At 45.8% G+C, this 22,571-nt stretch overlaps 1 protein-coding gene across 1 annotated transcript in view; it reads left to right on the forward strand.

The window, feature by feature from the left end:
* Positions 1-1,010: 1,010 nt before the first annotated feature.
* Positions 1,011-22,571, forward strand: part of MINAR1 (membrane integral NOTCH2 associated receptor 1) — a 38,025-nt gene continuing 16,464 nt past the window's right edge. The window contains exon 1 of the mRNA XM_004421887.3: positions 1,011-1,491. The gene's annotated coding sequence lies outside the window, so the exon portion shown is untranslated. The remainder of the gene's footprint in view (positions 1,492-22,571) is intronic.

Genomic DNA, 22,571 nt, shown 5'->3' on the forward strand with positions numbered 1-22,571 from the left:
TGGAGGGAGGCTGAGACCGCGATCTGCGTTCCCCGGGCCGGCGCTCAGACCACAGGTAGCAAACGCCGGAGCCGGTGTCTTGGCTGCGCTCCGGGAAAAGCCAGCGACCACGGCCCAGGGGAGAGTTCTGTCCCCGGGGAGGTACGCTCCTCGGCAATTCTGTTCCGCGACTCGGTGGGGGACTTTGCTTTCCTTTCGAATTGGGATCCCAAGGGTCTGAAACATGACTTTTTTTGCGCTCTTCTTGACGAGGGGACCCAAAATGCTGTTAATGTGAGCTTCCCCCCAGCCGCGGGGACAGGACCTGTATAGATGGTGACACCAGAGGCAGCTACTGCGTTTCAGCCCCACTGCAGCGCACAGGGTGACTTACGAAAGGCCTCCAGTTCTGATCCATGTATCCAATTTGACTTTTGGAAACCTACCCCAGTTGCGTTGGGCTTGGGGGGTGTGCGTCTGTGTGTGTGTATTTGTGCTTGTTTGCGAATGGGGTGGTCATGTGACCTTCAGTCTCCAATCTGGGTACCAATTACGCCAAGACTAGCCAAGAGGGAAAATCAATGAGCGAAGTGATCACTTTGCCCTGGCCTTGCAAAGGACTGCGGAGTCGGAGGCCGGGGAAGGGCGAGCCGAGCGCACCCGGGAACAGGAGAGGCGAGGACGTCGTTCGCTCCCGCACGGCCGCTGGGGGCCGCAGTCACCTTCAGAGCAGGGTAGTGGGGAGACGAGAGCCCCGCCGGCGGCTTCGGCTGCCGGGCTCCTTCCAGCGCGCAGCCTCCGCTCGCTCTCCCTCAGCGCTGCAGGCGCGACCCGGGACCCAGCGGACGTCGCCTTCCCAGAGCTCTGGCGGCGCCCGCACTCCCGCTCTTCCCGGCTGCAGCCTCCAGCCCGGCACCCCCTAGGCGCGTCCGCCGCGCGCCTCGCCGGGCCCGCCCCCTCCGGCCCCCAGGGTGCGCGCAGTCACTGCCCGTGCGCTCTGCCTGCCCGCGCGCCCCGGGCGGGCGACTATGGAGAAGCCGAGCCCGGCTCTCTGCCGCCGGCTTCCCGGCCCGCGCTGCTCACTGCCCCCAAGCCCGTGACGTGGCGGAGCTGGCCGAGACACAAAGACCGAGGCGGGGGCCGCCCGGGGGCTGAGGCCGCATCCCGGGGCCGCTGCGAGCCCGAGCGCCATGCGAGCCCGTGCTGGCTACCCCCTGCCCGGGAGGAGCCCGAGGGCCCGCCTCAGCCGCCGTGCGCCGGCCCCAGCCCCGGCTGCAGCCCGGTGGGCGCCGCGCAGGTGAGGGCAGACCCCGACCCGGGGCGGCAGAAGCTGCCCGCGCCCCACCCCCCGGGGTGCAGCCTGGGGCGCGGAACCCGAGCTGCCGGGAGGCGGGGACTGGTGGGCTCCAGAGCCTTTCCGAGGCGCGGCATTGGAGGCCGTGCGGACCACCGCCGGAAAGAAGCGGGAGACCCGCGGGGCGGTGTGGGCCCTGCGCCGGAGGAACCTCGAAGGTAACTTCGGAGAGCCCGGGACGGGCGCGGGGTGGGAGCGCACGTGTGCGTGTGTGCCAGTGCGAGGTGTGTTCGCCGTGTGCACGCGAGCGGGATGTGAAGTCCAGGGCTGCGGGCGCACCTCCCTGCCTCCCCTCGGCTTCCGAGCACTGCGGGCCGCCGGGGCGCGGGGGGGCTTGCCGCGGCGCTCTGGGTTGTGGCGGAAAGGTGTGTGTGCGGTGCTGGGCTTGACCAAACCTGGTGGAGAGATCAGGGATTCGGGAAGAGAAACAGCGGGAAAGGACCGCAGTTTGGGCGACAAGTTTTCGTGGCTGAAAATTCGCTTCTCCAAAACGATATTTTGAGGGTTAAATATGCGAGCTAGGTGTGCAAAAAGCCTGACACATCAGAGGCGCAAAGTAAGATAGAAACCTGGACAAACCCCATATGGCCCGAACGGTGCATCCAGTTCTTAAATTGAGATTTCCAGTCACGTTGACGTGGAACGGCATCGTTGTTCTTCCCGAGGAGATGAGGTTGTTCAACTTCACCTGCCAGAAAACACAGAGGCCAGGCCGAGGGGGCGGGGCGTGTACTTACATGCTGTCTAACTCACGCATATGCAGCATCTCCTACCTGCTCCACCATCGCTCCTAAAGCCAGCACTCCGAGTCTTCCTCGGGGCTACTGAATCCAGCCGGAGTCTCATTGTCTGCTCTCCGGGAGTGCCCGGATCTTCCAATAGCATTTGAGTAGCTTAACTGTAATACCACTCAATCAGCATTGTTTTGCTGGGAGATTGTAGCTGTGTTAAACTGTTGTATACACGTTTGGTGGAAACCTATGGAGAGGGGAAAAATTCAGAGTCTCTGCTATAAACAATAGAGGTCTACCTTAAAGGCTTCAAACCCATTTCTCTTGTGAATGGGGTGGTTTAATGGGGAGATGGCAGAGTCCGTGCTGCCGCCCTCATGGCTGCGATTGGGAGCCTCATTGCTGGGCTCTGCTGTGATTTTATGCATGACATGAAGAGTAGCCATGAGGAGTCTGGCAGCAGCTTATGGGGCCGGTTATGCACCCCTTCCTCCGACAGAAAAGCTGCTGCCGCCATCTCTCTGGGCTGGAGAGGGTCGGTGCATCCTTCCCATTTCAGTGACCACCAGCATCAGTGGAGCCTGCTCTGCAGGTAGAAGCCAGCAGACAGCTGTGGCTGCAAGATGTCTTTTGGAATGAGCTCTGGGCCACCGGCTCATCGAGAGCCTGGCAGCAGTATTTTGAGCATGTTGAAATAAGAGAAAGGAGTTAGAGAGAGGAGGGTGTCTGATGTTCTAGGGAGAGTGGCACAACCCCCTTTAATGGGCTTTCTTCTTGTATATCAGAGGAAGGTGGAGCAGGAGAGAGAGGGGAGTCTGCAGAAAGAGCAAATTTGGTGATTTTCTTAGGTTACTGGAGCCTAGAGGGAAAACCTTAAATGTCTGGTAAATAAAGTCTGATTTTTATGGTGTGTGTCTGAGAGATTTGTATGGATCTGGGACTATGTGAAAATAAATGTCAGTTGCCAGGGAAAGAATAGATCAAACAGTTTATTTGCATTTCTGATGAGTTTGGTGAGGAAGTGTTGTATAGCACTTAATGCTTGGAAGACAGACAAAGGTTTCTTTGTTGGTGGTGTGTTCTTTTTGAATTTTACATATATAGTGTCTTTTTTTTCCTAGCCAATGCTAGAGGCAAAATTGTTGTGACTTTCCAGCTCTAAAAGGCTTTGTGTGTATTAGCTCTCTGATACTTCCTCTGAAACATTCATGCTCCTGGAAGGTTAAGATGTCTGTCCTGTCTCTATCCACAGCACACAGAACTGGTCTAGGGGTTCTCTCACTCAGGATTCCCAAAATACGTCCTTTCTCGAATCTTGACAAATGTGAAGCAGAAACCAGTGGTGCAGCTCTGGCTTTGTGCCTGCTGGGCAGGGATTTGATGACCGGGAGACGGAAGGGGGAGGCCCTGCTCTCCGCTCCAGCCAAGTGGTGACGTGTATTCTCAAACTAGCTGGGAAAAGGTTCCAGATTCCTCTGTGAATATGTTACTAAAGCCCACTGATTAGCTTTTCCCACTGACATTAGGATCTTAGTTTTTGAAGCTTACCTGCAGGCTTGGTGTAAACTGAAAAAATAAAAAGAAAGAAAAGAGGGCTCTGGAGTTGAGAGACAGGGAGAAAGCGTTGACGGCCAGGCTCAGGTATGCCTCTAACTCATTATATGACCTTGGTAAGTTACTGAACTTTTCTGCATGCTTATTTTCACATATATAAAATGAGAGAGCATCAGACCAGATGATTAATTTTTTTCCCTTCTCTCTCTCTCTTTAAGTTAAATCTTATATGAAAGTTAAGTATATGAAATAGATTAAATAGTGAAGAAGGAAGGACATGGCGATCTGTTCCCTCCCAGTGTGATTTCTGATGTACCCTTTTGGAACCTCTAACAGCTCCGCAGAACACAGTTTGAGAATCACTGGAAGGCTTCTCTCTAGAATATGACATATTCCCTCTTTGAGTGTTTGAAATGAAATATGTGGTTACCTAGTTCTGTGTTGTGAATGTGTCACGTACTTTTCCCTTGCTTCTGATCCTTCTTGAAGGCTAGTTAAACCCCTGCAACGGGAGCCCCAGGAGGACCATTACCTTCTCAGCCCTAAGTCTCCTGAGTCTAGCACAGTGCCTGGCACGTGAGTAGGTGCATAGTAAATGCTTGCTGAATGGACGAGGAAGGGAGGAGGGAGGAAAGGTGTTTTGACCAAACAAGGACTTAGGACAGATCCACTACAGTGTGAATCTTAGCAGGGCAGGGACTTTGATTTATTTGTTGCTATATCTCCAGTGCCTAGAACACTGCCTGGCACAGGCAGATTTTGGCTCATGGTAAGACAACCTTTAAACTAGTTAAAGTTGTTAACTAGGAACTGATTTCTCCAAGAGGTAATAAGCAATATATGTGTGGTGGTTATTAATTCCGTTCATAAGGATTCTGAGTCTTTCCTTCTGAGCATGTGTAGAACTGCATTTCCCTGCTCACTTGACATTAGTTGTGGCTGTGTGCCTTGCTTGGCTAGAGAAATGTGCATGAGAGCTTTAAGAGTTAGCAGGTGCCTCCCAGGTTCTTCCTTTTCCTCTGCTCCAGTGACAGTGAAAGCTCCAGAAGGTGGCTGCTCCCTCAGCCTGGGTCCAGGATTGAAGATGGTGTGGAGCAGAGCCCCTAAGTGATTCACGTTGACATGTAGCATGGATAAGAAGTAAAGCATTGGTGTTTTAAGCCACTGGAATCTGGGGACTGTTTGTTGCTGCAGCATAACCCAGCCTATCCTGACAGATGCAATATGTAAAGAGCTGAGGACGATTCTGGCTTTGGATCAGAACACATCAGGATAGCAGTGTTGTCCAGGAACGCCAATGGTTGCTGAGACAGAGCTTCATGGGGGCCAGGACCTGAGTGTGATTGCCACATTGAGGCATGTGGTGGTCATTTTTGCTGGTTGGAGAGCTCATTTGATACTATACCCTTTTAGAGAAGGACCCATGATAACCAAAAGCCTAGTGTATAAGCCATAAAATGCTGGTTTAATAGTTTAGTGGGAAGAAAGTGAAGCTGATAAATGTGTTCACTGATCAGGGAGAAATGACCATTAGAAGCCAGATAACAAAAAGAAGCTGCTTGGAATTAAAGCTGGAGGCGTGAGTGGAATGAGCTGAACGGCCAGTGTCATATGGCTATGACACGCTGATGTAGCCCTCTTTATCCAAGTTAGAGAACTACCTGCTGAATGGACTACATACATACGCAAGTACATCATTTAATACCATTCTTAGTGCTTGATTTGTTGAACATGATTACTGTATGATTTTTCTGGTGCTCTGAGCAATTCCATGCCCTCAGCCAATGAGAGCTTTCATGACAGCCTTTTCTGCTGGCTTGGCCTTAGAGAACAGCATATTGCAAAAGCTCTCGGCCAATGAACCCTCCACTGTCCTCTCTGCCTCGAGTGTCTTCCTCAGGGTGCCCTCCGTCAGCTGTGCCCTTTCTTCCTGCCATTCCCTTTGTGTTCTGCTGAGCAGTTTTGACACCTCCAATGGCTGATGTGCAGTAATGAACACATTGCAGCCTCTGTGATAACACTGAGATTTTGAGAAAGAAAAGTTTTATGAAGGATGCTAAACATGCAAGTTTTATGGTTACTTGAGGAGACTTTAGTAAACAGCTGAGAAAACAAACCAAAAAAGGTTTGTTAGGTATTGGTGGGAGTCCTGTGAGCACAAATGGCTTTAGAACATCATGGAAGCCTGGAGGATTGACAAGGGTTGTGAAAAGGCCAACCAAGAGAAATGAGGAATAGGGACCTGTCTACAGAGTCGAAGTTGAAGAAAATGGGAGTCATTTGTCAATGTGAGTGCAGGATGGGGAGTAGCTAGGGAGTGGGGGTTGGTAGCGAGTGGGTGTGGGGTGTGAGTGCATTGTGAGTGGGTGTGGGGTGGGTAGTGAGTGAGTGGGAGTGGAGATGGGTAGTGAGTGGGTGTGGGGTGGGGGTTGGTAGTTAGTGGGTGTGGGTGGAGGTGGGTAGGAGTAGGGGTGGGGTAGATAGTGAGTAGGTGGGAGTGGGTAAGTGAGTGGGTGGGGGTGGGTAGTAAGTGCATGGGAGTGGAGATGGGTAGTGAGTAGGTGGGATTGGGGGTGGGTAGTGAATGAGTGGGGGTGGGGGTAGGTAGTAAGTGGGTGGGGGAGGTACCTAGGAGTGGGGGTGGGGTAGATAGTGAGTGGGGTGGGTGGAGGTGGGTAGGAGTGGGGCTGGGGGTAGATAGTGAGTGGGTGGGAGTGGGCTGTGTAGGAGGGATTGAGGTAGATAGTGAGATGGGGTGGGGGAAGTAGGTAGGGGGACTGGGGTTGGGTAGTGAGTGGGTGGAGTGGGTTGGAGTGGGGGTGGGGGTAGATAGTGAGTGGGGGTGGGGTGGGTGGATAGTGAGTGGGGGTAGTTGGCTGAGGATTCTTCCTGTTTGTCCCCATTGCCATCAGAGCACTCACTGCACTGTGTTAGACGGTTTGCTGCTCTGCCTTTCCTACTAAACTGTGAGCCCCTGGAGGAATGGGCCAGTGTCATTCATCATTTTGTCCTGCTGACTAGCACAGTGTCTGGCACAGGTTGGACAGTTCAGTAAGTGCTGTCAAGTGAAGGAGGGAAGGAACAATGCATTGGATGATTCAGAAAGCTCTCTGCAGGGACAGGGGAGGCCTGACTCTGTGGCTGCCACATGAGGGAAAAAGATTTAATGATTCAGTCCCCCATAACCTTGGTCTGAGTCAACAGTATGGCGTGGCCACCGAAAAGATCCTTGGTGAAAGATGGCGTCCGGATTGAGAGAGGAGACCTCTGTTCTTTTCTGTACTTCCATATTGGGAGGCTTAACTGTAGAAGCACGTGAGCCAATTGGAAATTATTTAAAGAAGAACCATGGATCATCAGCACCAAGGTGTGTCTCGTCCAGAATTCCCCAGCAACTGTCAGTGCATCGACCACACCAAAGCCTCTTGGGGATCTTTATAAGTGCAGATTCCCAGGCCTCGCCGCAGATCTGCTGAGTCAGAATCGCTGGGCACGTGTCCTGAGCCCCGGTTTATCACCCACACCTACAAGTGCTGTTGCAAGTTGCCTGAGGAAGGGGAAGGGCTGAGGTTTGAGCTGACGTTCCGAGTCAGAGACCGCGTCTTGCAGCCATGTCCCTATCAATGGGAAGGATGCCGGGAGCTGCAGCCGGGTCCTGGAGTGAGTGGTTGGAGTAGCCAGGCTGGAAGAACCATCCTCAAACCTTGGACGAGCTGCCCTCTCCAAAGGGCTGCAACTTCTGCGTGTCCCGGGGGCAGGGCTAGGACCAGAGAGTGGGAGAACAACGTCTTGGGAATGTGGAAGAGGCTGCCTTGGGAGACTGTGACTGTTCCTGTCTCAGGGCCATCATGCCCTGCTGGCATGGGTCAGGGTTGCTGTGAGCTCCAAGACTGGGGAGAGTGGGGAGAGGGACATGACAGTGCGGCCTTCCAGATTTCCAGGATTTTAGGATGTATTTCAGGATTATAGTAGAGGAGAGTCCTTATTAACATCGCTAGTTATCGTTGTCCTCAGCTGCCAGTCAATAGAGGGTTCTAACTGATAGGCTGGGCAAACCAGATCTTATTTTTCAAGTAGAGCAGAGCATCTGTCTTCCGAGGACTGCAGACTTTCCAGTTATGTCTACCCTAAATATGAGAAAGTGGAGAGGACGAGCTTTCCTTCCTTCTCCGTGTGCACTGGTGATCAGAGTCAGACCCTCTGCTGAAGGGCCCTGTGGTATAGGCAGAATAATGGCCCCCAAAGGTGCCCATGTCCTAATCCCCAGAACCTGTGAATGTGTTACCTTACATGGCAGAAGAGACTTTGCAGGTGTGATTAAGTTAAAGACCTTGAGATGGGGGGATTGTGCTGGATCGTGTGAGTGGGCCCAGTGGAATCACCAGTCTATAAACGGGCAAGAGCAGGCAGAAGAGTTAGAGAGGGAGATGAGACCCCTGGAGTAGAGGTCGGAATGATGTAATTGCTGGCTTTGAAGATGGAAGAAGAGGCTGTGAGTCAAGCAAAACGGGCAGCCTCCAGTAGCTCGACAACACGAGGAAATAAATCCTCCCCTCGCCCCTCTGGAAGGAATGCAGCCCTGCTGACACTTTGATTTTAAAATCCATTTTGGACTTCTGACCTCTAGAACTCTAAGATGGTACATCTGTGTTGTTTAAGCCACTACGTTTGTGGTAATTTGTCACAGCAGCCGTAGGAAACCAATCGAGCACAACCTCTGAGATGACCAGTATTTGCCACCTAAGGGTGGGGGGGCAACAGAACTTTGCAGAACCAGAGGCAGAACTTTGTCTGACTTCTTCCAGGGGCAGTGGGCGGTCTGGAGAATCTGATGAGTTCTTCACCTTGGTCAGTGTTTCTTTAATCCTATAAACTCCACCCTCTCTAAACTGAACTCATGGACCTCAAAGATTCCATGGACCCCAGTTGGGAACCACAACAATAAAAGTTCAACATTGTCCCAAAAGCACCTGTAGACACTGAAACCACATAGCCATACCCAGTTATAAGGTGGCCACACACAAGATCTAGAATATGCATTTAGATTTATTGCTGAAATGAAAGCAAACTGTTAAAAGATAGAAAAATGGCATATCTCTGAGAATATATGCAAGGAGAGTCAGAAGAACTTTCCTGAATGCAAAATGAACCAGAGGATTCTTATGCTGTTAAGCAGCATTTTGGCTTCCCTGGCCAAAAAAATGGTATCTGTCTGTACCTCTCCATTCTGGCTGCCATCATCTGGTCCAGCGCCTCCCCTCTTCCTGGGAGGTCAAAGGTCAGGAGGGAGGCTGACCTAGGGAAGATTTTAGGTGGAGAGAGGGGAAGTTAAGGGAGCTCCTACTTCTTATTTCACTCTAAAATGGAACATGAGCAATGCCTGAGCATTAGGAAGCTTTTTGGAGACATTTTGATAAATAAAGTAATCATTTTGGAGCTAAATATTATATCAGAGATAATACACTAATAAATAATATTTCTTTGCATACCATATTTTATAAAGTGCCTTCATGGCCAACCAAACATTCTAGTCATGCTTCTACCGCAGGGCCTTTGCACTTGCTGTTCCCTCTGCCTGGGATGCTTGCCTTCCTCTTCAGGGAAGGAAGGCAGGCATATGGTTTGCTCCATTACCTATTTTGGGACTTAATTCAAATGTAATCTTTCCCCTGAGGACTTCTCTGACCATCTTATTTAAAATTGCAACCTCCACCCCCCTCCTCTCCTCTATTTTGCTCTATAGCACTTTCTACCATCTAATATATGATACATTCTACTTGTTTATTTTGCTCATTATCTGTCTCCCCATCTAGAATATAAGCTCATGAGGGTAGGTTTTCTTTTTTTTGTCTTCTTTATATCCTGCTGTATTTCCACTAGCTAAAACAGTGCCTGGCACATGCCAGTTACAAAACAAATATTTTTTGAATGAATAAATGAATGTCTCATTTGACCCTGTGAGTAATCCCAGGATGAGGAATTGATCTCTTCCTTTTCTATATGAGAAAACCAAAGATCAGAGATGATAATTTACTTCCTCAAGTCTTCATTGCCAGGATTTGCCTGTAAATCCTTTCTTTTTTATTTTTTATTAGAAAAATCACATATTTGGAACATTTAGGTAATACAGACCTGAAAGAAAATGAAGAAAAAAGCACCAAGGACTATTGTTAACATTTTGGTATATAGAGGATGTGTGTATATAGACAATTTTATATCATATTACAATATACCATTTAGTAACATGCTTTTTCACTTAACAATACGTCATTAAAATTTAAACATGTCAATAAAAATATTTCTGCAACATGATTTATTCATGGCTGCATGGTACTTCATCATATCTATGTACTACAATTTTAGATAACCAGTTGTTGGATACAAAAGTTATTGCTGATTTTTCTTGTTATAAGCGACATTGAAGAGAATGTATTTGTAGCACTTTTCTTTTTTTTTGCATATATCTGATTGTATCCTTTAGATAAAAACCTAGAAGCATGGATTTGTTTAATTTAAAGGAGATTCAGATTTTCAAGGTTTTTTTTTTGGTGAGGAAGATCAGCCCCGAGCTAACATCTGATGCCAATCCTCCTCTTTTTTTTTTTTTTCCTGCTGAGGAAGATTGGCCCTGGGCTAACATCCGTGCCCCTCTTCTTCTACTTTGTATGGGACGCTGCAACAGCATGGCTTGACAAGCGGTGTGTCGGTGTGCGCCCGGGATCCAAACCTGCGAATCCTGGGCCACCAAAGTGGAGCACGTGCACTTAACTGCTGCACCACTGGGGCAGCCCCCACATTTTCAAGTTTTATTGCAGATCACTTCCCATCACAGCCGTAGAAATCTATACCTCTTCAACAATACTCGGGAGTGCCTGCTCTCCACACGCTCCCCGCAGGGGTGTGAGCCTTGTCCTTAACCAGCACTGATGCAGGAGGCAAAAAACCTGTAGGATTTTAGTGCTTCTCCACCTTGGAAAGAAAATATCATTTTTATCTTCTTTAGATTTATAAATTATAATGTAGTCAAACCAATTGCTGTTTTAATTTGCTTTCTTTCTTTATTATGTTGGTGTACACTTTTTTTCTTTGCCTTTCTTTGTAAATTGATCATTTTTCTTTTGGGATGTTCATTTTTATTAATATTTAGAACTTTCAGAGATGCAAAAAGTTTATGCTTTCTATTCTTTTTCAATTTTTGTGATGTTTATTGACATCGTAAGTTAAGTCATTTTCATTTATCCAAACTGATCAATCTTTTCTTCGTGATTTCAACTTTTGGAATGGGTTTCAATTTGTGTGGAAAGTCCTTTTACAACCTCAGATATATAAAACTTGACTCAAAGTTCCTTCTTTTTATTTCACCTATAATTTACTTTTGTATATGGCAAGGAGTGAAGGCTAACTTAATTTTTTACCACTTGGTTAATCAGTTATTCCAATAATACTTAACTATAGATACATTTATGTTTTACTGAATAAACCATTATTTTCTCACTAACTTCAAAGGCTACCTTCATCGTATATTAAATCCTTATCTACATTTGGGTCTGCTTCTTGTCTTTCTATTCTGTTCCATTGATTTTTCTGTCTAATTATAATTATAGGAGCTTTGTCATAAGTTTTAGTATTTGACTATCCAAATAGATCGCCATTTTGACCCAGAACTCTTAAACTAATTAACCTAAAGCAAATAACTATTTAGTGTTTCCTCTAACATGCAGAGCCTCTCACCATAAAAATGAAACACAGGAAAACATAAACAACAGCAAAAAACTCTCTCTTCAATTTTCTTAGTGGTTACTCACCTTTTTTAGAGCCTTGGTATAAAATTTTTCTTTTGGCTCCGTTTTTGATAGGTCTAAGTGGGAACTTGTTTTTCTAGTTTTTAAAATTTACTGTACTTTTTAATTAGTACATATTTTTAAAAATGCAGAAAAGTACATAAAATAACCTAAGAGATGTCCATGTACTACTGAGATTAAATAGGTGTTAACGTTTTATCATTTTTGCTTCAGTACTTGTTTATTGTTTTTTTTTTTTTTTTAAGAAAAGAATATGTGATAGTTAAGTTCTATCTGCCACTGCTTTTGTTTTAATCACCTGCTATTCACCCATTGTAGAGGGAGGATTCCCTGCCTGGGGTTATGGGGATGGGTAAACAGCTGACACCTGACACTGGACAGATGAGATTGACAGCTGTTTATTAATCACATACACTCCCAGCTGGAGGAGGAGGGCGCAGCACACCACACACGCACTCTGTTGCACTCAGGAACCAGAGTGAACAAGCAGGGTCTGTGGGAGGCAGGCTTTGTAGTAACAAGAGGGTGAGGTGACCCCTGGTTCCTGTGGGAAGCTGTGATTGGCTTGTTTGAATAATTCTGTGGGCTGGCAGGGTACCAAAACCTGCTACTCAGGGATAAGTAGCAACTGTGCCTGGTCCCCTTGATAAGGAGGGTTATTTGGTTAGGAGATCTTATCTGTGGGAGCAGAGTGGAGAGGGGAACTTGTGGTTAGGTCATTTGAGACCCTTCAGGTTTCACCAGATGTCAAGGCAGCACATAATATTGGGCCTTAATTTTGGGTCTTTCACCACATCTTTCCTTCCCCTCTCTCTCCCTGAAGGAAACCACTAACCCAAGCCTGGTGTACGTCATTTCCAGGTATGTTTTTGTACTTTCCTTTTTATATATACATCCCTAAACAATCTATTTTTTTTTCAAGTTACATCAATGTTATGATACATTGATTTGCAACTTTCTTTTTCCATGCTTTTTATGTTTTTGAAGTTTATCCTTAAATTTATTGTAAATCATTCATTCAGATTAGCTGCTGTGTAATATCATTTATATGAATAAACCCAAGTTTATCTCTTCCCCCACTGTTCTCTTTTACTATTAAAAAGTGTCTTAATGAACAGTTTTGCCTCCTTGTGGACCCACGTGAATGTTTATCTGTGGTGTATAACTAGAGGTGGATTTGGAGGGCAATGGCATTTGTTTATCTTGAGCTTTATCCATATTGCCAAATTACTTACTGTTTGTCAGGCACTAATACATATAACTCAACCATATGAGGTAGATACTATTATCACCTCCATTTTATGGCTGAGGAAACTGAGAACAGAGAGACTAATAACTTGCTCACGTCACACAGCTAGTACGTGGAAGACCTTGAATTTAAACTTGGGCGTTTGGCTCCAGAGTCTGTGAGCTTTAGCTATTATACCACTCAGCCTGTAACGAATACCAACTATATTCTGATTTGGTTTTTACTATCTTATTTCATCCTAATACTTTCAACCTCTGTATGACAACATGTTTAGGTATGTCTCTTATAGGTAGCATGTGACTGCAATTTTTTTTTTTTTTTTTAATTTTTAAAAATCCCATTTGAGAGACACAGTCTTTTATCTGGTAAATTTAGCCTATTTACATTTATTGTGATTTGATGTATTTGGAAATAATTCTGTCATCTTATTCGTGATTTTTTCTTGCCTTACTTTGTCTTTACTTCTTTATTTCCCTGCTTTCCCACCTTCTATTAATTGGTTCAATTTTATTTATTCCCTGTTTTCTCTACATTGGTTTAGAAGTCCTACATTAAGTTCTACATTTTTTTCCTGTCTATTAGTGGTTATCCATAAGTTTTTCTAACATACATTTTTGACTTAACATATAAATTTACTTAACATCCCTTTGCTCCTCCAGAGAATACAAGGTAATGCTTAGAAAATTTTAGCCCTTATCACTCCCCCTTCTATTTTACCTCTAAAATTAGTCCCTGATATAGTTTTATACAGTTGATATATGTTCAGAATTAACTGCATGTTTACTAGTTTTTTTGCATCTGGGTTCACTTTCCTTCTCTCTAAAAGAGTTTCTTTAGTAGTTTTTACCGTGAGGAATTGAGTGACAAACTCTTTGTCTTCTTCTGAAAATTTTTTTTTACTTTATTTCTGAACAATAGTTTATCTGGTAATAGAATTACAAACTATAAGTTATTTTTCCTTAGCACTTAATGTGTTTTATTCCTATGGCTTCTGGTCTCTATTTTTATTCTTGAAAAAATCTATTTTTATTTTTATTCTTTTCTGGGTAATTTACTACCCTCCCTCCCCCAATTTTAAAGCTTTCTCTTTGATTCTGGTATTCTTCAGTTTCAATATGATATGCTTTGGGGAATTCATTTTTATATGTCTTATTCGAGGTTTAACTTCCTCTTTGAATTGAGGATTCATATTTCTAATTCTAGAGCATTCCTAGACATTATCACTTTGGTTACTGACTTTCTACCATTGTCTCTATTTTTTTTCTGGAACTCCTATTAGACGTTTGTTAAAACTTCTCCTTCTATGCTCTCTTAACCTCAATTTCATATTTTTCAAGGCTTTGTATCTCTGTGCTGCATCCTGCTAAATTCCCCTAGAGTTACCTTCCAGTTCATTAATTTTCTCTTTACTTATGTTTAATATGTTATTTGATCTGTCCATTGTAATTTTTATTTCAATTACTATTTTTAATTTCTAGAAGTACTATTTGGTTCTTTTCCAGATCTGTACGTTGTTTTTTTCACAGTGTCTTCTTTTATTTGGATTTCCTAATTTTTAAAATATTTTTACTTATTTTAAATATACTTACAGCTTTCTTTAAGATTGCTGTTCCATTTCCTGAAGTTTTTTCTTTTTTTTTTTTTTTTTTTTGATGAGGAAGGTTAGCCCTGAGCTAACATCTGTGCCAATCTTTCTTTATTTTGTATGTGGGTTGCTGCCATAGCATGGCTTGAGGAGTGGTGTAGGTCCATGCCCAGGATCCAAACCTGCAAACCTGGGCCACTGAAGTGAAGTGTGCCAGACTTAACCACTATGCCACAGGGCTGCCCCCCTCCCCGCCATTTTGTAAAGTATCAATCCTCCTCATTATTTTGTGTCTGCTAACTCTTACTCACTGTTGAGTATTTCCTGCTGTGTGTTGTAATTTCTAAAAATGTAATTCAACTTTTGTGTGGCTTCTTTTCTCTGTGGGGCACCCTTGATGGTCCAGAGCAGTTTTGCACTTATATTTAACCTAAAACCAAGGCAGAGGCTAGCAAGTTTCCTTGTTTCCTGTGCTCATGAGCAGATTTTTTCTCTATTTCATACTTTCACTTAGAGCTAGAGAACAGTTCCTCAAGGGTCCCAGCTTTAAGCAGACATCTGTGTTCCCACTCATCATCTCATGGAGGGCCTTTTCTGTTCTAATTGAGCAGGAACCCTCCCTGCCCCTCCCCCAGAGCAGCCACACTACCAGCTCTCCTGCTTACCTCTGTGATTTTCAGTCCTTTCTGTTTCTAGCACCTGGACATTTACCTTGTTCTCTTGCAAGCTTAGCTACACATGTTAAGGGGGAAAAATGGTATTTTATCCAGCATTTCAAGGAGTTTATAGTGAGAGGCTTTTCACATTTTCTAAGCTTGCCTTCTTGCCAGATCTGTAGATTGTTTCATAATGTCTTGACTTCTTAATCAAAGACTCAGACCAGCGTTGCGCTCTGCAGGGATACATCTTGGCAAACAGAAGCGTAGCCCCCCTCCCAACTCCGTGCTGCCCTGTTTAGCAGTTTTTGTGGAATAAAGCTGCCTCTAGGAGAGAAAGGGGTCTCCCTTCAGTTTGAAATTTTATTAGAGGTGACACAAGGGACTGTAGAAATTCCCAACCATAAATTTTAGATTCCTAAATTAATACCTTCCTTTTATAGTTTCCTTGAATCCATAGTTTCACTGAATCACAATAGTAAGCATCATCCTGGAAAAAAACAAAATCCAAAACACAAGCAGGCAGGGATTATGCAAATGTTGTAGACAAATTCTCTCTCAGTATGCTTTTCAGGAGCGTGAAGTGAGAGAATTGGGGCCATGCTCTATCTCGGCACATTATTTCGGTTTCTGAAAGATCAATATATTATGGCATATGGGAAAGCTTTGATAAGAACACTTTATAGTTGGGTTTTGCTAATCCAGTTCAAGGTTTAATCATTTGTTCTCATCATCAGATTTTGGGGTTGTTGGCAGAGGGGAGGTGAAACCTTTAAGTGAGTTGGTGGAAATGAAATTCAGAGAGCTTGTCTTCTGGCCAAAGATTCATGCAGCAATCCTGCCAGTTATGTCCTTAAATGGTATCTTTCTTTCTTCTGCTCCATTTTGATCAACATCAGATGTCAACACTTTGAGCAGTTAAAAATGCATAAGGTTGTGAAAAGGTGGACATTCATTTTAGCCTCATAGACTGGACAACAACATTTGTCATACCTGGAGTGTGACATGAGAAATGTACAAGGTGCCATGAGTAATGGGAAAAAAATCCGGCATCTGGTTCCTGGCCTTCCCGAAACACAGACTGTTGTGTAGTAGAAACAGCCATGGATCCGGAGTTAGAAGAGCCTGGAGTTCTCCTGGCCCTGCAGATACAGGAGGTGTTGAAGGAAAGAGAATGTGGATCCCAGTCTGCGCATCCTGTAGGCTGAGTGCTCATCCTCACTTGCAGGCCTGGCCCCTCCAGCACCTGCTCTGTCCGTGCTCCCAGCTCCCACTGCCTACAGAATCGATTCCAGACGCCCAGCCCAGATTCAGTGCCGTGCCCTCTCTAAAGCCCCTCTGCTTGTCTAGCTCTGCCTCCCTCTCTCCATCCTGACCAAACAGACAGACTCTGCCCTGCCCCACTGCACCTTCTCGCCTCCTGCCCTCTGCCTGGACTCCTTACTTTGTCCCTGTCCCCTAGACCATCAAACACCCCTCTCCTCTTTAGTCTTGAGGCCATTGCAGAAGGCTTCTGCTCTGTGTAGTCAGCTTTTCCCTTTCCCTGTGGCTGGAATTCATCACCCTTTCATAGGCTCCCAGCTATTTGTACTTCTCTGGCACCTAACATTCAGGACTGGCATTTTGCGTGGACACCTGTGAAAATAGGCTCGGTGTCAGGAACCCTGGGTCTGGGGACAATTCTGCCACCAACTCTCCGCGTGCCTTTGAAGAGTTATGGCACTGGGCCCAGTTTTCCAACTGGTAAAAACGAGGGCTTAGGGGCCGGCCCTGTGGCTTAGCGGTTAAGTGTGCGCGCTCCGCTACTGGTGGCCCGGGTTCAGATCCCGGACACGCACCGACGCACCACTTCTCCGGCCATGCTGAGGCCGCGTCCCACATACAGCAGCTATAAGGATGTGCAACTACGACCTACAACTATCTACTGGGGATTTGGGGAGAAAAAGGGAAAAACAAAAAGGAGGAGGATTCGTAATAGGTGTTAGCTCAGGGCCAGTCCTCCTCAGCAAAAAGAGGAGGATTGGCATGGGTGTTAGCTCAGGGCTGATCTTCCTCACACACACACACAAAAACACCACCAAAAAAAAAACACAAAAAAACGAGGGCTTAGCTTGGCTGCTCACTGTGGTCCCATCTGACGCTGACCCTAACGATTGTTTTCTTCTCAGAGATGGTGGGCTCTGTCACAGTAGCCCCCTTATCTTTTTGAGCTGTGCCTAGCAGAGTGTCATGTTCATCCTGGTGCTAAGAATGTGTGTGAAGGCTGAATTCCTGAAGAATCTTCAAGGAAAGACAAGGCGGATGCATGGGGTGGGCACCAGGTAGGTGATGAGGAGGGGCCGGGCTGGCCTTACAGTACTGTGTGGGAAGGCGGCTGAGAGGACACGTCTATTTATCCTGAGTGGACACATCCAACCTCTGGCCTTCAGAACTTCCTCATGGAATCAGTTTATGCACTCTCCTCCTATTTAAAAAAGAGATGAATAATGAACTCCATAGACAACTTGTTCTTTTCCCTCTGAGGTGGTGTGTAATCCAAAGGCAGTAACTCATGGCTTTTCTACAGTAGGAAACTAAGAGTCTTTGAAGACATTAAAAGTGTAAACATAGAGAGGCCAAAATGTTGCTTTTGGCAGACGTGTCTTGCTCTTTGTATAGAATGGAGTCATTTTTCAAAAAATACCTATGTAGTCCTCGTTCATAACCTGCAGGGGGCACTGTGAGGCATAAACTGACTGAGACTACTAGAACCCCCACTGCCACAGCTATTCTGTGAGTGACAGCTGTCATTTGGTGAATAGCTGTCATTTGGGAGACACTTCATTAAGTGCTTTACGTGTACTTGCTAATTAAACCCGTTGTTACCGATGAGGAAACTGAGTTTGGGAGCTGTAGACGGCCTACTAGCTACAGTCACGTAGCTGGTGATGGGCAGGGCTGGAATCTAAGCCCAGGTCTGTGGGCCCCATCGCTCATCTTCTCAACCATTAGGTTTCACTACCTCTCACAAAACCCAGCCCTCTACTTTCTAGATGGGGCTTCTCAATCCCTCAGTCTGAAGGCCCACGCTTCAGAAATACCTGGGCGACTTTAAAAAACTCTGATGTTCTGGACCCCTCCCAGGAATTCTGATTTAATTGATCTAGGGTTGAGGGACCAGATCTCAATTTGTTTTAAACCATTCCAGGCAAATCTTCCCTCTGTGGGAAATGCTATAACCAAGGCACAGGCAGAGGGCTGCTCCCACTGAGGAGGGAACAAGTGATTTAAACTCTGGGGACCAGTGAGAGACTGGGGGAAGAGGGCTGTCTGAGGAGGGCCTGGGAGAGAAGCAGGATTCCGGGAGTGTGGGCAGTGAGGGGACCCAGGCCTTCCTGTGGGCAATGCAGAGTGATCTGTAGGAGATGCAGGGAGGGGAGGCCTGGGCCTCGTTGGGGGAGCCAGGTGGTTAGTTGGGCCTGATGGGGTCCCGATGGGGTCTGATTTCCAGATGCCCAGCTGCTCCTGGCTCCTCCTGCTGGTTTCCCTGCCCATGGGGGGCATGGCGTTCCTCAACATGTAGCTCCCCAGGCTGCGGGGTGGGTTCCGTGTACCCCTCAGTGCCTGTGGGGCTTATCCTGCCCGGTGGAGGTGCCACGCAGCCGTGGCTGGTGCTTGCCGTCTCCAGGTATTTACTGTGATTCGTGAGAAACTGGTTGCCAGGAGGTGATGTACTGGGGGTCGCCTCCCAAACTCCAGAGAGGGTGGATGCGTTGGCTTCTTGGCCTTTCCCAAACATGCATCCGATTGTGCTGCGAGCTTAAGAATGTTCAAGCCCTGAGGGCTGAGCTAAGAGAGACCAAAGAGATAAAGGGCGTGGATAGGAGTGTGTGTGCATATGTATGTGAGTGTGGGAGTAGGAGCATGTGTACATGTGTGAAGTGTGCGAATGTGGATGTATGGCTGAGAATTGTGCAAGTGTGTGAGTGTGTGTGTATGTATGTGAGTGTGTCTCTGTGTGTGATTTGTGTGTGTCTCTGTATGTGTGTGACTGTGTACATGTGTGTCTGTGATGTGTGTGAGTGTATGAATGTGTCTGTGCATGTGTGAGTGTGTGTCTCTGTGTGTGTGTCTCTCACACACACACATACCTGTTCCTTGGCAGTTTTACTCAGCTCCCAGAAGTTTCAGGCTGATGTTTCTGCCTTGCTCTTTTGTCACTGACTAAAGAGCCAGGGCTTTGGATTTAACCAGATTTGGCTTCAGATCACGCATGTTGCTCTTGGTGTAATTTCTGTAGCCTCATTGCCCTCATTTGTCTTGAATAGATTGAAGAGTGGTGGTACCTCCCTCTCCAGGCTTCTGTCGACATTTTGTGTAAAGTACCAGCACATAGTAGGTGGTCAGGCTATAGTGGCCCCCCCTGCCCCCCCTTCAATTCCATCACATGGTGATGGAGGCTATTCCTGGCATATGATTGAGCCTGGTGCTCCTTCAACAGCATCATTAGCCTGGGTCATAGTCCACTTGGGCCCCTAACCCAGAGGCAACTCATGTCACCTCTCTGGATTGGACAGTTAGCCCCCCTCTCAGTTCCTCAGTTTCTTCATCTGCAAGATGGGAGTGCTCTTCCCACACCGCAGAGTTCTTGTGTGGTCCGGTGAGGTAGCTGCCAGGGGCCACGTGCTGCAGGCTGCCTCCTATGACACTGTGGAGAGCCTAGAAATCGACTTTTCAGTTGAGCCCCCCTTTTGCTCCTTACTCCTCTCTGGTTTTCTGGCGTATGATAGAAATCCATATGGAGGGCCGGCCCCGTGGCTTAGCGGTTAAGTGCGTGCGCTCCGCTGCCGGCGGCCCGGGTTCGGATCCCGGGTGCGCACCGAGGCACCACTCCTCCAGCCATGCTGAGGCTGCGTCCCACATACAGCAACTAGAAGGATGTGCAGCTATGACAGACAACTATGTACTGGGGCTTTGGGGGAAAAAATAAATAAATAAAATCTTTAAAAAAAAAAAAGAAATCCATATGGAGTGTGTCTATGATGATGATTAATCGTCAGACGCACACGTGCCCCGCATGTGTCCACGCACCCATTTGCATGAGGGCACGTCCCTGCTCCGTTCATAAGCTCCCAAATTTCAGTTTTAATAAAAAATGACTTAGATTTAGCAGATCACTTGTGTTTCCTTTATCCACTTTAGGAGACACTGGCCTTGGTTTTCCAAATACCCTTTTTGACCTGGATTCATAATTCTTTAGCCATGCAAAGTAGAGACAGCCTTGCAGGGAAGCAGTCGTGGGTTTTCCTGGGAGGCACAGGGGAGCGCAGCGTGGGGGTGGCCTGGAGGTCCTGGCTCTGGTTCTCGTTGCTCCCAGTTGCTTCCTTAAGCTCTCCAAGCCTGTTCCTCATCTGTCAGAGAGTAATAATAAAAGTGAAAGAGGCTTCTTAAGGTTTTTTAGGAATTCAAGAAAAGAGTGTCTGTGAAAGTGCTTTGTGTCATCAAAGCTGTAAAACACGATGTGCGTGAGTTGTGTTGCTTTTCCCTCGATTGCGTCCATTCATCCGCTGCTCGGCTTTCTGTGCACGTTTGTTTACCTGAAGCTCAAGTGTGACGGGTTGTCCACACCTCTAACGAACCAGAACATCCTGACACAGGATGCTTTCATCAGATGGATTCGATGACTGGTGCAGGGCAGGGGGTGCTGCGCGGGAGAGGTGGGTTTCCCAGTGACTTGTTCTGGAAAGGAACAAAACCTCTCAGGTCTTCGTTGCCTTTTCCATACAAGAAAATCCAAGCCACTGGTCTCTGCGTGTCCCTGCAGACAGGGAGAGGACACGCTAACGTGTATAGAAACCCATTGGGAACACTGCCCTCAGGATGGAGAGAGAACCCATTGGTGAGAGCAGCTGAAATTTAACCCAAAGAAAAGACACTGCTCCCCTAGAAAATGGGCTGGACCTGTGTGGACTGAGTCAACTTTAAAATCAATAAGCCAACCATCAAAATGCCTTTTCTAAGCAGGGTGGGGCTGAGGAAGCTAACACACTGTGTAATATGATGTTTTGTTGTAAATTTCAGAACGTGGGGCTGTGTTGATCAATGAGCTTTGCTTTCTCTTATGAAATTCGGTTAAACTTTTGGTTTGATGCTTTTAGTTTTTCCATCCAAGATTAGTTAATGTAGCTTTTTCTTTCCATTTCAAAGTAAGATTTATTATTGTTTGGTGATTATAAAATAACACATGCTTATTGTAGATATTTTAGAACAAGTGGGAAATTATAAAGAAAAAATAAACATTACCTATAAAAAATAAGAACAGTGGTTGAATGAGAAAGGGCATGAGGGAACTCTCTGGGGAAATGGGAACATTCTAGATCTTTATAGGGGTTTGGTTACTACACAAGCATACACATTTGTCAAAACTTCAGCAAATGCACACTTAAGAGTTGTGCACTTCATTATATGTAAATCTTATATTAAAAGAAAAACTGTATACTGAACTTGGGTTAATGATATGCATGATGAAATGTTTAGGGGAAGTGTACAGATGTCTGCAATTTACTTTGACGTGCGTTAAAAAAGTAAGATGGCTTGATGAAGGGTAGATGGATAGATATGTGACAAAGCAAATATAGCAAAATGTTAATAGTAGAATCCAGATGGTGGATATATATGTGTTCACTATAACATTCTTTCAACTTTACTGTATGTTTGAAAATTTGCATAATAAAATATTGAGGAACAAAGATTACTAATTCAGAAAAAAAATCCATATTTACAATCCAAACGTAACCACCATTAACGTTTTAGTGTATATTATTTTCTTTCATATTCATTTCCAAGAATATATAATTTTATATAATTAAGGTCTTGCTCCTTGTACAAATACATTTTCATATTTTTCACTTAATATTGTATCATAGTCTTCTTTTGTCATAAAAAGTTTTCATTATGTAATTTTTAAATTAAGGTGATGTTTACACATAGTAAAATGCACAGATTTTAGCACACAGTTCCATGAATTTTGACAAATTCGTACAGTCACATAACTAGCACCGCAATCAAGATGTGAAACAGTTCCATCACCCCAGAAAATTTCTCTGTCCCCCTTTATAGCCACCCCTTCACCTCACATCCAGCCCCTGGCAACCACGGATCTGTTTCCAGAATGTCATTAAAGTGGAATCGTATAGGATGTAGCCTTTTGACTCTGGCTTCTTTCATTCAAGCACAACACAACTGAGATTCTTGCATATTGTTGCATGTACTAGTAGTTTGTTCCATTTTATCGATGAGTAGTATTCCATTGTAAGGATGTACATTTTTTTCCCCCCTTTTTCTCCCCAAAGCCCCGGTAGATAGTTGTATGTCATAGCTGCACATCCTTCTAGTTGCTGTATGTGGGACGTGGCCTCAGCATGGCCGGACAAGCGGTGCGTCGGTGCGTGCCTGGGATCCAAACCCGGGCCGCCAGTAGCAGAGCGCGCGCACTTAACCGCTAAGCCATGGGGCCGGCCCTAGGATGTACATTAACGTAATTTTAATGTTTGTAAAAAGGCATTGTATATCATAACGTGTTTTATTTATGCCTTCCCCTATTATTTGGATATTTAAGATGTTTTATTTTTTTTTCACTGTTATAAATACCATCATAGTGAACATCTTTATGTATAAATCAT

The sequence above is a fragment of the Ceratotherium simum genome, chromosome 3 (assembly GCF_057802395.1).
Source record: "Ceratotherium simum simum isolate JZ-2026a chromosome 3, ASM5780239v1, whole genome shotgun sequence".
In the NCBI taxonomy this organism is placed as follows: domain Eukaryota; kingdom Metazoa; phylum Chordata; class Mammalia; order Perissodactyla; family Rhinocerotidae; genus Ceratotherium; species Ceratotherium simum.